At 40.9% G+C, this 13,359-nt stretch overlaps 2 long non-coding RNA genes across 2 annotated transcripts in view; one reads left to right on the top strand and one right to left on the bottom strand.

Moving 5' to 3' along the window:
- LOC116591328 overlaps nucleotides 1–13,359 on the bottom strand; it is a 139,828-nt gene that overhangs the window by 82,936 nt on the left and 43,533 nt on the right. The window lies entirely within an intron of this gene.
- LOC116591330 lies at nucleotides 8,102–12,801 on the top strand. The gene is made up of 3 exons (XR_004285960.1): nucleotides 8,102–8,214; nucleotides 10,220–10,348; nucleotides 12,679–12,801. It is a non-coding gene; the product is annotated as an uncharacterized LOC116591330 (long non-coding RNA).

Below are 13,359 nucleotides of genomic sequence, written 5' to 3'. Positions count from 1 at the left end.
CCCCGTCTAATGTATTATTGATTTCATTATTGTGTTCTTCATCTCTGATTGGTTACTTTTTAATCTTTTTTTAAGGGTCACAATGGTGTCTTCCACCCTTCTCAAGTCCAGTGAGTATCTTCATGATCATTATTTTAAAACACTCTATCCAGTATATTACTTATGCCCATTTTTCTTAGGTCTCTTGTTGTGCTTTTGTCCTATTCTTTCATTTTTGAGACATTTTTCTCTGCCTTTTCATTTTGTCCATCTCTCTGTGTCTACCTCCTGCTGTTGAAGGTAACAGCTTTATGAAGAAGAGGTCCTATAGTGCTCTGCAGTGCAGTTCCCATTATTCCCCAGGACCTGGTGCTTCAAGGTGTTCTCATACATTTGTTGTTTGTCCCCTGCTGTTGAGTTCTGGTCACCTTTTACTTCAGTGCAGTTGTCTGCAGAGGCTCTCTTTGTATATTGTGGGCAGTGTTTGATACCCATCTGGGTGGGGCAGTTTAAAAAAGTGTGTGCTGGTCTTGCAGAATGAGACCTGCTGCTGCTGGAATTGAGGTCCCACAAAACACTTGGGATCTCATCATAATGTGTTGGTGGGGTTTGTGCTGTTTTTGTTTGTTTATTTGTTTGTTTGTTTTCAGGGAGGGGTTCACAGCACAGGGACTGAGGCAAGCATGACTGGGAAGGGCACATCCTCAAATCATGGGGATATGGGCTTGGTGAAAGCAAATTAAGCAGTGAGTGTCAGAACTCACTGAGCTGGTTCCTGCAGATAGCCTCGTGTTTATGCCAAGGGGTAGGAGGGGATGAGGCAATGATGTATACTACCTCCTTTCTTCCTGGAGTGGTCTCCCTATGATCCCTGCCTCTCTAGGCCATGCTCTGAGTTGAGTAAATAACTTTCTCTCCTGTCTCCCCCCTGGCAGGTATTTTTCAAACTGCTATTTCCATGCTGTATCTCTACTGGCTGTTTGTTGTGCTGTCTTTTTAAGGGTGGGGACTCAGTTTCCTAAGACCTGTAGGCTCTCTTAGGGCTCAACTAGTGGATTTTTAAAATTCTAGGTTTTAACTCCTGCTAGTTGTAAGAACTCACGAAAGTAAGCTCCTCTTGCTTTCAAACATATGTTATGGGCAATCATCTTCCCCATGAGGGCTCTCCAGTGTGATAGTCTGTTTTTCATCCTTCTTTATACCACTGGCTCCCTCCCAACTGCAGATAGACACAGTCCATTTTGTTCTCAAACTGTATTTTTGCCCTTCCTACCTTCTTTGGTGTGGCCTCTTTTCTAGTGGAGTTTGTTCTGCCTGTCTTCAGGTCATTTTCTGAGTTACTTATGCTGATTTGAGTGTTACCTAGTGGAGGCGAGCATAGGGTCCTCCTACTACTATATCTTCCCAGCTTCCCCATTTAAATAATTGACAGCTAAGGACTTAATATTGCTATTCTGTTAACTATTTTCTGATTCCTTTGCACCTCCATTTTTTCTTCCTTCTTATCCATTCATTTTTTTCTTCTGGTGTTTGCTATTTTTTGAGCTATGATATCTTTTGATATCAGTATGTTCTGACTTCTTTATCATCTTCTTCCATGGAATTGCTACAGGTTTTATAAACTATCTTAAAATAATAGGACCTTGATAGGGATTGAATTGAATGTGTAGATTGCTCTAGGTAGCATAGACATTTTAAAAATATTTGTTCTTCCAATCCATGAGCATGGAACATTTTTCCATTTCTTTGTATCCTTCTCAATTTCTTTCTTCAGTATTCTATCATTTTCTTTTGATTGGGCATTTAGCCCATTTACATTCAGAGTAACTATTGAAAGATATGAATTTAGTGCCATTGTACTGCCTGTAAAGTGACTATTATTGTTTATTTTCTCTGTTCATTTCTGGTCTATGTTGCCATCAACTTTTTTCACAGAACTGAAACAAATAATCCCAAAATTTGTATAGAACCAGAAAAGGCCCCGAATCGCCAGAGAAATGTTGAAAAAGAAAGCCAAGGTTGGTGGCATCACAATTCCAGACTTTAAGCTCTATTACAAAGCTGTAATCATCAAGACAGTATGGTACTGGCACAAAAACAGACACATAGATCAATGGAACAGAATAGGGAGCCCATGAATGGACCCTCAACTCTATGTTCAACTAATCTTCAACAAAGCAGGAAAGAACTTCCAAAGGAAAAATATAGTCTCTTCAACAAATGGTGTTGGGAAAATTGGACAGCCACATGCAGAAGAATGAAACTGGACCATTTCCTTACACCATACATAAAACCAGACTCAGAATGGATGAAAGACCTCAATGTGAGACAGGAGTCCATCAAAATCCTCAAGGAGACATGCAACAACCTCTTTGACCTTGGCCACAGCAACTTCTTGCAAGACACATTTCCAACGGCAAGGGGAACAAAGGCAAAAATGAACTATTGGGACTTCATCAAGATCAAAAGCTTTTGCACACCAAAGAAAACAGTCAACAAAACCAAAAGACAACTGCTAGAATGGGAGAAGATATTTTCAAATGATATATGAGACAAAGGGCTAGTATCCAAAATCTTTAAAAAACTTCTGAAATGCAACACCCAAAGCATAAATAATCCAGTCAAGAAATAGGCAGAAGACATGAATGGACATTTCTGCAAAGAAGACATCCAAATGGCCAGGAGATACAGGAAAAAGTGGCCAACATCACTCAGGATCAGGAAAACACAAATCAAAACCACAATGAGACACCACTTTACACCAGTCAGAATGGCTAAAACTAACAAATCAGGAAATGACAGATGTTGGCAAAGATGCAGAGAAAGGGGAACCCTCCTACACTGTTGGTGGGCATGCAAGCTGGTGCACAGGCACTCTGGAAAACAGTATGGAGATTCCTAAAAAGTTGAAAATAGAGATACCCTGTGATCCAGCAATTGCACTACTGGGTATTTACCCCAAAGATACAAATGTAGGGATCAAAAGGGTACTTACACTCCAATATTTATAGCAGCAAAGTCCACAATAGCCAAACTATGGAAAGAGCCCAGATGTCCATCAGCAAATGAATGGATAAAGAGGATGTGGTATATTTACACATAATGGAATATTATGCAGCCATTAAAAGTGAAATCTTGCCATTTGCAATGATGTGGCTGGAACTACAGGTATCATACTGACCAAAATAAGTCAATCAGAGAAAAGCAATTATCATATGATTTCACTGATATGAGGAATTTAAGAAACAAGGCGGGGAAAAGAGGAAAAAATGAAACATGACAAAACCAGAGAGGGAGATAAACCATAAGACCCTCTAATCATTAGAAACAAATTGAGGGTTGCTGGAGGTGAGGGGTGTAGAGGAATGGGGTAACTGGGTGATGGACATTGTGGAGGGTATGTGTTGTAATGAGCACTGGGTATTACATAAGACAGATGTTAAGTCTTATTATAAAAGACCTGTACCCCGAAATAAATAATACATTATATGTTAATTAATTAAAAAATATATATACTAAAATGCAGGTTTTCAAAAAAATTATAGCTCCCTTTTTAAAAATGATACCTTCAATAGTATTGGTAAACTTTATATGTTTACTGTTTCCTGTCACATTTTAGGTTATCAATGTTACCGCTTACATATTTTTATTATATATTCACTAATAGATTATTGTAGTTATGTTTATTTTTACAAAATTTGTTTTCTATAATATACAATGTTATATTTGTTTCAGGTGTACACAAATTCAACAATTCTATACATTACTGAGGATTTATCATAATAAGTATACTTTTAATCCCCTTCAACTGTCTCATCCATCTCCCCAACCTTCCTCTGGCAACCACCAGTTTTTTCTTTATATTAAGTGTTTGTCCCTTTTTTTCTTTGTTCATTTGTTTCTTAAATTTCACCTATGAATGAAATCATATGGTATTTGTCTCTCTCTGTCTTATTTCACTCATTACTATACTTTTTAGATGCATCCTGTTGTTGCAAATGGCAAGATTGTATTTGAAATTTATGGTTAATAGTCCACTTGGGTTGTGTGTGTGTGTATTACACTATTCCTATCTATTCGTGTATGGATGCATACTTGGATTGCTTCCATATCTCAGGTATTGTAAATAATGTTTCTACAAACAAAGGAGTACATATATCTTTTCAAAATAATGTTTTATGTTCTTTGGATAAATACCTAATATTTGAATTACTAGATCATATGGTAATTCTATTTTTAATTTTTTGGGGAACCTAAATGTTTTCCACAGTGGCTGCACCAGTTATTTTCCCACCAACAGTGCATGAGGGTTCCTTTGTCTCCATAGTCTTGACAACACTTTGTTTCATGTGTTTCTCAGCCATTCTGAGAGATATCTCATTGTAGTTACGATATGCATTTCCCGGATGATTAGTGATATGGAACATCTTTTCACATGTCTGCTGGCATCTGCATATCATCTTTGGAAAACTGTTATTCAGGTCCCTTGCCCATTTTTTAAATCACATTGTTTGTTTCTTGGGTGTTCTTTATATATTTTGATATTAACCCCTTATTAGATACATCATTTGCAAATGTCTTTTCCCATTCAGTAGGCTTTTTTTGTTGCTATTGATTGTTTCCTTCACTGTGCAAAGGCATTTATTTATTTTGGCATAGTCCCAGTAGTTTAATTTTTTTGTTTGTTTCCCTTGCCAAAGGAGATCTACCTAGAAAAATGTTTCTTTATCTGATGGCAAAAGAGGTTACTGCCTATGTTTTCTTCCAGAAACTTTGTGGTTTCAGGTGTAATATTTATGTCTTTATTTCATTTTGGTGTATTTTTATGTATGGTATAAGAAAGTGGTCTAGTTCCATTCTTTTAAATCTGGATATTGCTGTTCAGTTTCTTAGCACCATTTGTGGATAAGACTGTCTTTTCCTCATTCTATATTCTTGCCTCCTTTGTTGAAGATTAGCTGGCCACAAAAGGGAAATAAAAATCATCAAAATTGAAAAAGGCAAGAGTAATTTTTGATATATTCAACACGCTGAAAGAAATAAGCAATCAAGCCATAAAATATGAAATGGCAGAAACTTAAATGCATATTGCTAAGTGAAAGAAGCCCATCTGAAAGGCTACATACTGTATTATTCCAACTCTATAACATTTTAGAAGAAGAAAAACTGTGAAGACAGTAGAAATATTAGTGGGTGTATGATGAGAAAGCAACTTTGTTTTTTTGAGGGTATAACCCTGCTCACATCCAGAGCCTGACCATTTAGATAAGGACTTGACTTTAGGATGCCCTCCAAATTCCCACTTTTCTCAGGCACCTTTTAAAATAACCACTTTAGATTTAAGCTGGAAAACTTAATAACTCCCACCCCAACTACCTCATAATAGTTGGTTGCTACCCTATTTTCTATTTCTTGCTCACTGGTGACCTGAGTTGGAAGATTGCCCCTCCTCCAGGCTAACTGGACACCCTGACTTCTGGGATCCATAAGTAAAAAATCTTATGTCTTTATGTTGTGTAGGTGGATTGAAACTGCACCTTCAATAAAAACAATACTGTGGGTTTCACCTCTCCAAGGTCAAAGCTTGGATGCTGAGGGAGCTATCTGCTGCCCTTTTGTGGGTGGCTTATGCCTCCTCATTCAATAGGTCGTATTCTGCATATTCTTAATTCAGCACACCAGCGCCACCTTCTCAACACAATTGGCAATATGAAGATAGAATTGTGGGTGCAGTTTGTACCCCTACACAATGCCTTGACCCTGAAAAGGCCTAGCTTTCTTTCCCAGACTGCTCAGTCTCTTTGAGAAGGAACTGCTGCTTACTGTCAGGTTATGGCACTGCTTTGGGTGCTGCTGCTATCAGATGTTGCCATGAATATCCACCCCAAATCATCAGTGCTGTAAAATGTCAGAATACAGAGACCAACCAGCAAGCCTTAGACTGAGGTAAATGTGTTTCCCATCAGTCTCTAAATGAGAGTGATGAGATATCAGGTCTAGAGTTGGTCGATGGCTATGATCCTATGTAAAACTCCTGGTATTAAGCCAAGATGAGAAAACCAAGAAGACAGGACTCAGTCTCTTTCATCCAGGCAGGGAATAGGGGCATAGATTATCAAGTCCTAGGATCCAAGGAAAGTTTCCCTTAGATTAGTTCTGGAAGAAGAGGTTTGTTGCTAGGCCTGCTGGGTTGGTGGTTAGGACCAGGTAGTTGAACCCAGGGAGCCAATCCTAACCCATGACAGAGACAACTCTACTAGGGAGCATCGTGGTACCCAGGATGGGCAAATGGGATCAAGGCACTTGGGAGGATATCAGGAATTCCACTCCTGGCATAGTACAGACAAACAAATTCTAGTGAAAAGTGGGGCCCTTGAGCACTTGTTACCAGTTCTTCCCGAGTCCCAAGAGGAGGTAAAGAAAATTACTAAATGTTTATGACCATGATCAGATGGCTTGAGCTGTACTGAGCACAGTGGCATACTGACATGCCAAATCACTGGTGCTATGTTCTTGGGCCTTGGGGAGACCTTCTCAAAAACATCAGTTTACATTGCACTGGAATAGGTAGATCAAATCTCTTGGGTGTTGATTGGGATACCCTAGAAACAGAAAACAGTAACATATGAGTCTGGGAAGAGACAACCTTTCTCCAAGGTGTTCCTTATTACCATTGATTGTACCAAAATGTTCAATGATGACTAGTCTGAATGAGTAATGGAGGCATGAAACTATACTTATAGAAGTGCAAGTTTTGCTAGAATAGTTTGTCTAAAGGAAGGGGGAGAAGAGTGCTGATCAGCTCCTATAGGTCCTTGAAACTGGCTCAGATTGGCCAAAGACACCAAAATTCATAATTTGTTAAAAAATAAAACAAAACCATGGTACTGAGGGCCCATTTTATTAGAAACACCCTAGAGGAGACCTGGGGCCTCTTGCCATAGTAAGGGTGCTCCCAAATATGTCATGCCACTAAGGTATGAGACATAGACAAAACAAGAAAGGTGTTGAACTCTGAGAAGTAACTTCCTAAGCCTCCTGAGCCCAAAGGGATTATGAGGAAGAATCCCTACTTCTCCTGACTTGGGTTTTTATGACTTTTTATGACTTAGTACCAGCCTCATATGCCCTTCACATTTATTATAGCCACTGCAAGTAGACAACCTTAGATAAAGTGTGCTTCCTCTTATGTAAAGTGGGATGGTTCAATGGATACATGTTTTTGCTGAGCACCAGGCCCCTGACCATTTACAACCCAGAGGAAGTACCCTTGAGACCAAAATCTAAGGAGTTCTTCTTAAAGGGTACCCCCCTCCCTTCAATTATTAAGCCATGCTGTTGCAATTCATAGAAATGTCAGATACTGGAGAACAAGCATTAGACTGTGTCAGTGCTGTAGTTAGACATGAAAGAGAATTTTTCTGAAGTTCAAATCTTGTTTGCTTATAAAGGCAGTTGGACCCCACTGCCCCCCCTCAGCCAGGGACCCAATGGAGGAGTACTAGGGGACACAATGGAGGAGTACTAGAGGACATTGGGGTCTAGAAAAGGCCTCTTATCTGTCCCCAAGAAGTGTTGGCACTTCAAACCAACACCTTCCCTCATGAGATGATCAACAGACCTCTCCATTTTGGTAGCTCTGAAGATCAGGGATCCCTAATGACTTAATCTCAAGACAGCCCAAATACAAATTAGAAAATGTTGCTCAGGGTCTACAAGTAGTCAAGAGATTGATGGCTCCTCTTGAGTTGGATGCTCTTACCCAGCCTCAGCCTCAGGATCTGAGATCCTGTACCCTGACCGAGAGTGGTAGCTTCTACGAATCCTGCTGTAAAGATCCAGCAGTGCCCTGGAGTTTGTCCCACCTCCAGAGACAATCGCATAGGTACTTTTAATTATCTATTAGGATACACAAAATAGACATTTTACTGCTCCCATAAACACCCAAATTACAGTATTTCCTGACAACCCTTCCAAACATAAATAAGTGGCACCCCTTAAATTACAAGGTATAACAGGTAGGATAGTAGAAGGCATTCAGCTTCCCTTGGATGTCACTGTTAGAACAGTCTATTAAAAATCTTAGTGGCAGCAGTGCCTTTGACCCTTCCCTTCCTGTTATAGGATGGATTTCTTGGTATGCCACCATGTCATCTGGAACAAACCCAAATTTCTGGCTTCCTCATGGGAACTGCACTTTGGGAACCTACAAATCTGCTACACCTGATAAAGATGGTAAATATCCCCCAATCCTGCTTGCAACAAGGGACTAAGGGAGTACAGTGTATAGGCCCATAATTCAAGATTTATAAAGGACTTATAAACACACCATTTCTCCTTTCAGTTCCTCCATTTGGCCACTATTAAAGCCTGCTGAGTAGTGCCTTAGCAATCAACTACTAAAATTTAAATGCAAAAGGTACCTCTATTAAGGCTCCCATACCCAACATTGTCCAGTTCAGGATATGCAAAGGGCTCCATGAGACTACTTCACCATGATCTGTCTAGTTCATGTTTTATTCAGTATTGATTGTCAAGGAGTCCCAACCACAGTTTGCCTTCACATTTGAAGGTACTCAATATACCTTAATGTGGATGTCTCTGGGCTACCTTAACAGTCCAGCTATTGCCCATAATCTTTGCCAGCAAGACTGGGATGCCCTTACTGTGTGCCCTTGTACCATATGGCACTCTACTGATGACATACTCATCTGAGGCCCTTCAGAGAATATGGTATATGGGACCCTAACATGGCTGGTGACCCACTTACAACATAAAGGTTGGGCTATTCCCTCACATAAAATTCAAGGGCCAGATACAACTGTAAATTTCTGGGCATTAACTTATCCTCTAAAGGCTGGGAAATTCCACTTGCATTTAAACATCAATTGTTAACTATTCGTCCTCCCACATGCAAGCCCAGCCCAGCACATCTTAGGGCTCTTTACATTTAGAACCAGCATTCTTAGATGCATTTATTTAGTCATGTGCAAATCCTCCACATTTTATTAGGGAGAAGCTAAGAGCAACATAAAGGTCAGTTAATTAAACCCTCTCTGATTCCCGCCAGCCTCTCTTTCTGGGTAGATGTACTGGGCACCATGAACTATATGCCTTGGGGCTGATGGACTAAACATGGCTCCTCCTGGCTGCCTATGGGCTTTTGGACGAGACAAGTGCCCATAAGATCCCTTTAAAATGTCAAATTCTGGCTACTTATTGAGCTTTTTTAAAAACAGAGGCCCTCATTGGAGTGTGGTCTCTTTTTCTGAGTACAACACTCCTATTACATCATGAATAAGAGATGTGTGCCAACAGTAGTAGGTTGACATTGCCATAAATTCATCTTTTCTATGGTGCTTTGGATATGATGTCTTTAGGAATGAGCTAAAACCGATAGGCCTTTACAAATTACATGTGAATGTGGCTTCCCTACTCTTCATCTTCCTGATCATAGATCTTGGGGAACTGCTGACAGTGCCACGGTTGTTTGAGCCCATGGCAACTTGGGCTAGCCGCTAGGAAGAGCTGATGCAGAAAAGTCTGTGTAGTTCATGGATGGCAACATCAGAACCATACAAGATGGAGCCTACTAGAGAGCATGCCATCCTGGCAGCAGCTTCACACTATTCAAAGATAGCAGGTTAGGATCTGCTTAGCTTGCTGAGCATGTGGATGTACAATGGCCGTGTACAGTGCCTTTGCATATGACAGGTCTCTCATCCATATTTTTACTGACTCATAGACAGTGCTAATGGGCTAGCAGTATGATCAGGTCAATGGCAATGGATAATTTTTACATTCTAGGCAGACCTATGGGGGGTGCTCCAGTTTAGAAGGATATTACCCATCTACCAGTCACATTTAAAGTTACCCACTTTTCAAAACATACAAACATTACCCCATCAGAGGCTTTCTTTAACTGCAAGGTAGATTTCCTTGCTCTAATACAGGTCACTACCTATTTGGGGCTCTCAACCAACACCTCTGCCTGCTCTACCTCCTACCACAAAACCACTGCCCCCTTCCCATCACCAGCATCAGTTAAACCTCAACTCTCCCTGGCCAAATGGTCCCATATCTCTTTGGGTCATTAAGAAGCTGCTGTCACAATGATCTGAGCCTGAAGTAGGACCATTTTGCTTAAGGGATCCTTTGCAAAATGCATTGTTCTGAGTTGCAAATTATGTTCCCAAACCCAATACTAGTCACTGCCTCTTCATTCTTTGGTTGCATTAAGGTACCACTGGTTAGCCGCTGGAAAGGTGATTTCATAAGACCCATCTTCCATCAACAAGCCACCACATTTGTGGATATTTTCACCAGTTTACTGCATGGTACACCCACCAGGAACACCTATGAGGCATAGGTAATCTCTTTTATAAGTGTACGTTACCTCTATTTTTGTCCTCCTGACATTATTGACTGATATCAAGGACCTTATTTTACTATCAATGTGACACAGCACTGGATTCTCTTACAGGGTATCTGATGAAACTTCCATTTCCCATACTGTCCACAGGCCTCTGGCATTATTAAATGGCTCACTAATCTTATAGAATCCTTGTTCCTTAAGTTATGGGGCATTAGATGGACTCCTTAATGTATTTTCCTGCTGACAGAGACTCCTACTTTAAACTCTTGGTCCTATGGCCACCACTCTTCTCATATCAACTGTGTTCATCTGGCCATGCTGCCTGTGATTATTATCATGGGGAATCTGATGACTTTATTTCATAGGATAATGTTGTTTACATCTTCCCCAACACTTTTGAGTTCTTGTACAAATTTAAAATGCCAGTTATCTTACCTTCTAATATTCATTGCAATACAATCAAGGTTGGTTTTGATGGGCTATACACCCTGGTCCATTAGAAAAACAGACCCACTATGCTGCTTATGGACACTTACCCACTTGATATGTTCCAGTTGAAATTTAAGTGTGTAGTGGCTTTACTGGATAGCTCATTTCTCCTGACCATACCTTCCCACAGGGAGTGGGAATGATTACAGCTGGACCCACTGAAGGAATGGTGTGGATCTATAGAAGAAGGAAGAGGCACTCAGATTTGTTGATACTAGTAACATTAGAGGATGACAGCATGGGGATACAACTACAAAACTTGTCTCTACTCCCCTTTGGAGGAGGCCACAAATGAGCTGTAGACCTACAACAGCCCCATAGTAAATCATCACATGGAGCCATCAGGGTGAGTGTGCACAACTATAAAATGAATATGCCTGCTGCTGTTGGCCTTACTCTGTGACTTTTGTAATATCTGGATCATGGGGCTTCTCCTTGACCTCAGAGAGCATCACCATTAGTAAGTTGCTGAATCACATAGCACTTGCCTGCAGTATCATCCAGGATCAGAGGATGGGAATGTAGGAAGTCAGCCATAGTGGGGCTGTGCTGAAATAACACCAAGTGTGGATACTACTTGAGCAATTTTAAATGGAACCAGTGGCAAAAATGCTTAAAGACCACCAGTCCTGTTCAAATAGTCACTGACATCTTGACCCCCAGGATTTGGCCATTTTAATACCAATCCTAATAATCTGATAGGCTTATGTAGTTCAGACTCATCTCTGGTAATAGAAGGCCAAACATTAAATTGTCTGGAGCATATAAATAAAATTTATTTAAAACAGGGCTGCACATGTGCCTCCAACCTTTACTATTTGTGTATGAAAACCTATGCCTTAGAGGAAAGCACAGTCCAATCATTTGTGAGGTGTAATCTTGAGGACCCAAAAACTTGAGATGTCAGTAAATGCTCCTAACGGTGCAAGCAAACCTTAACCAGAGCATCCCAAATCTTTGCAACCCTTGGTCCCTCAGTTCCCCTCATGGGTGGCTAACTGAGGAGCTATCCCTCTCTGCGATGGCTCCCTCCAGCTATGACAATGCTGGAGATGACAAACCCAGGTCATGACAATACAGACAGCACAGGACACAAAGAACTGAGAGATAACAACACCCTGGCCCCAAACATCACAAGATGCAACCACATCCAGATACAGCCTTCTGCTGTAATAGAGATGACGTGGTAGTTGATGATGGTGAGCCCTTCCTGGGACTTGTTTGCTGTACTAAATGCTTGTCTATTTAAAGTCTCTGCTGATGACCCCCTTGGTTGACATTTTGTAGAACTATGTGTTTTATCTCAAAATCCCCCTTGCTTACTAGAGTGCTTGCTGCTCCAGTTTGAGGCAGTACTGTGACTGTCAAACTGCTCTCTGCTGTACCTTTGAGCTTTGGAAGGCCAAGGTATATACTGAGTTTCACAAACTTATGGGAACTTCTTGAATACTCCACTGAGCTGTTTGACTTCATCACACTCTATTAGACTGACCTACAGTATGCATTCTACTGGAAGTTACTAAGTTTAATTTTGGTGGGAGTATCCTTCCCTGGTGGTAGATGCTGCCACCACCTTTTCAGGATTACAACCACAAGGTCACTTCCCTAAACACCTCAACAGGGCCATTTCCTATGGTCACTAATCAGGATTCCACAATCCTCTTGTTTAATCATTTCAGTAGGTTTAATATTTTTCTGTACAATGGATAGAAATTGGAACTCATTTGGGGGGCCAAAATAATTGCTGGGAATATTACCAGGCTCAACAAATGCTGTTTCCTGAGTTAATGGCCTACCAGGCTAGTTTACTGACCCTGTCCCTATTTGCTCAACAGAAAGCAATCTGCATCTCTGCTGTTTGCCTGGCCATTCTCGATGGTGCTCAACTGCTTCCATGCAGGATATTTTGCAATACTGTATGTGGCACCTGACAGGAGCCCACACATGCCCTTTATAATCTTCTGTATCTTCCCAGGTACCAATATCACATGGATGAATATTACCTACACCTCATCCCAAGGAGCATAAATCTCTATGGTCTTGGGCCTCCCAGAGAAGACATCCAGGGGTAACTCCAACTTAATCCCCAATCAAGCACAGTGTCTAGTACTTTGGAGAGGTCACACATATATGATTTGTCAAATATGTACTTCATCCCTCAACTTACAGTATGTTTGCTTCTGTGTCAGGTCCCAAGGAGTGGGTCTGTTGATACCAATATACAGGGAAGGTACTAGAACTTTTTTTGAGTTGGAGGGCCTGGTAAGTGGCACTCTTTATATCCCCCTTATACCTTGATGGCTTCGGTGGGAGCAGGCTCCAGGCACCCTAGCTGACCAACTCTTTCAGTGAGCCCAAAGACCCTAGCTCATACCAGCCTTAGCCATCCTGTCAAGGTGGTCCCAACCCAGTCTACAGCAGGGCAACCTTGGTTAGTGCTCACTGTAACTCTAGCCATCTTGCCAAAGTGACCTAGGCACAAAACACCCTAGAACACTTACCTACCAGAGTTTTGC

This window comes from Mustela erminea, chromosome 5 (genome assembly GCF_009829155.1).
Source record: "Mustela erminea isolate mMusErm1 chromosome 5, mMusErm1.Pri, whole genome shotgun sequence".
NCBI classification, from domain to species: domain Eukaryota; kingdom Metazoa; phylum Chordata; class Mammalia; order Carnivora; family Mustelidae; genus Mustela; species Mustela erminea.
The sequence above is the reverse complement of the archived record's forward strand: the minus strand, read 5'-3'. Positions and strand labels throughout refer to the sequence as shown.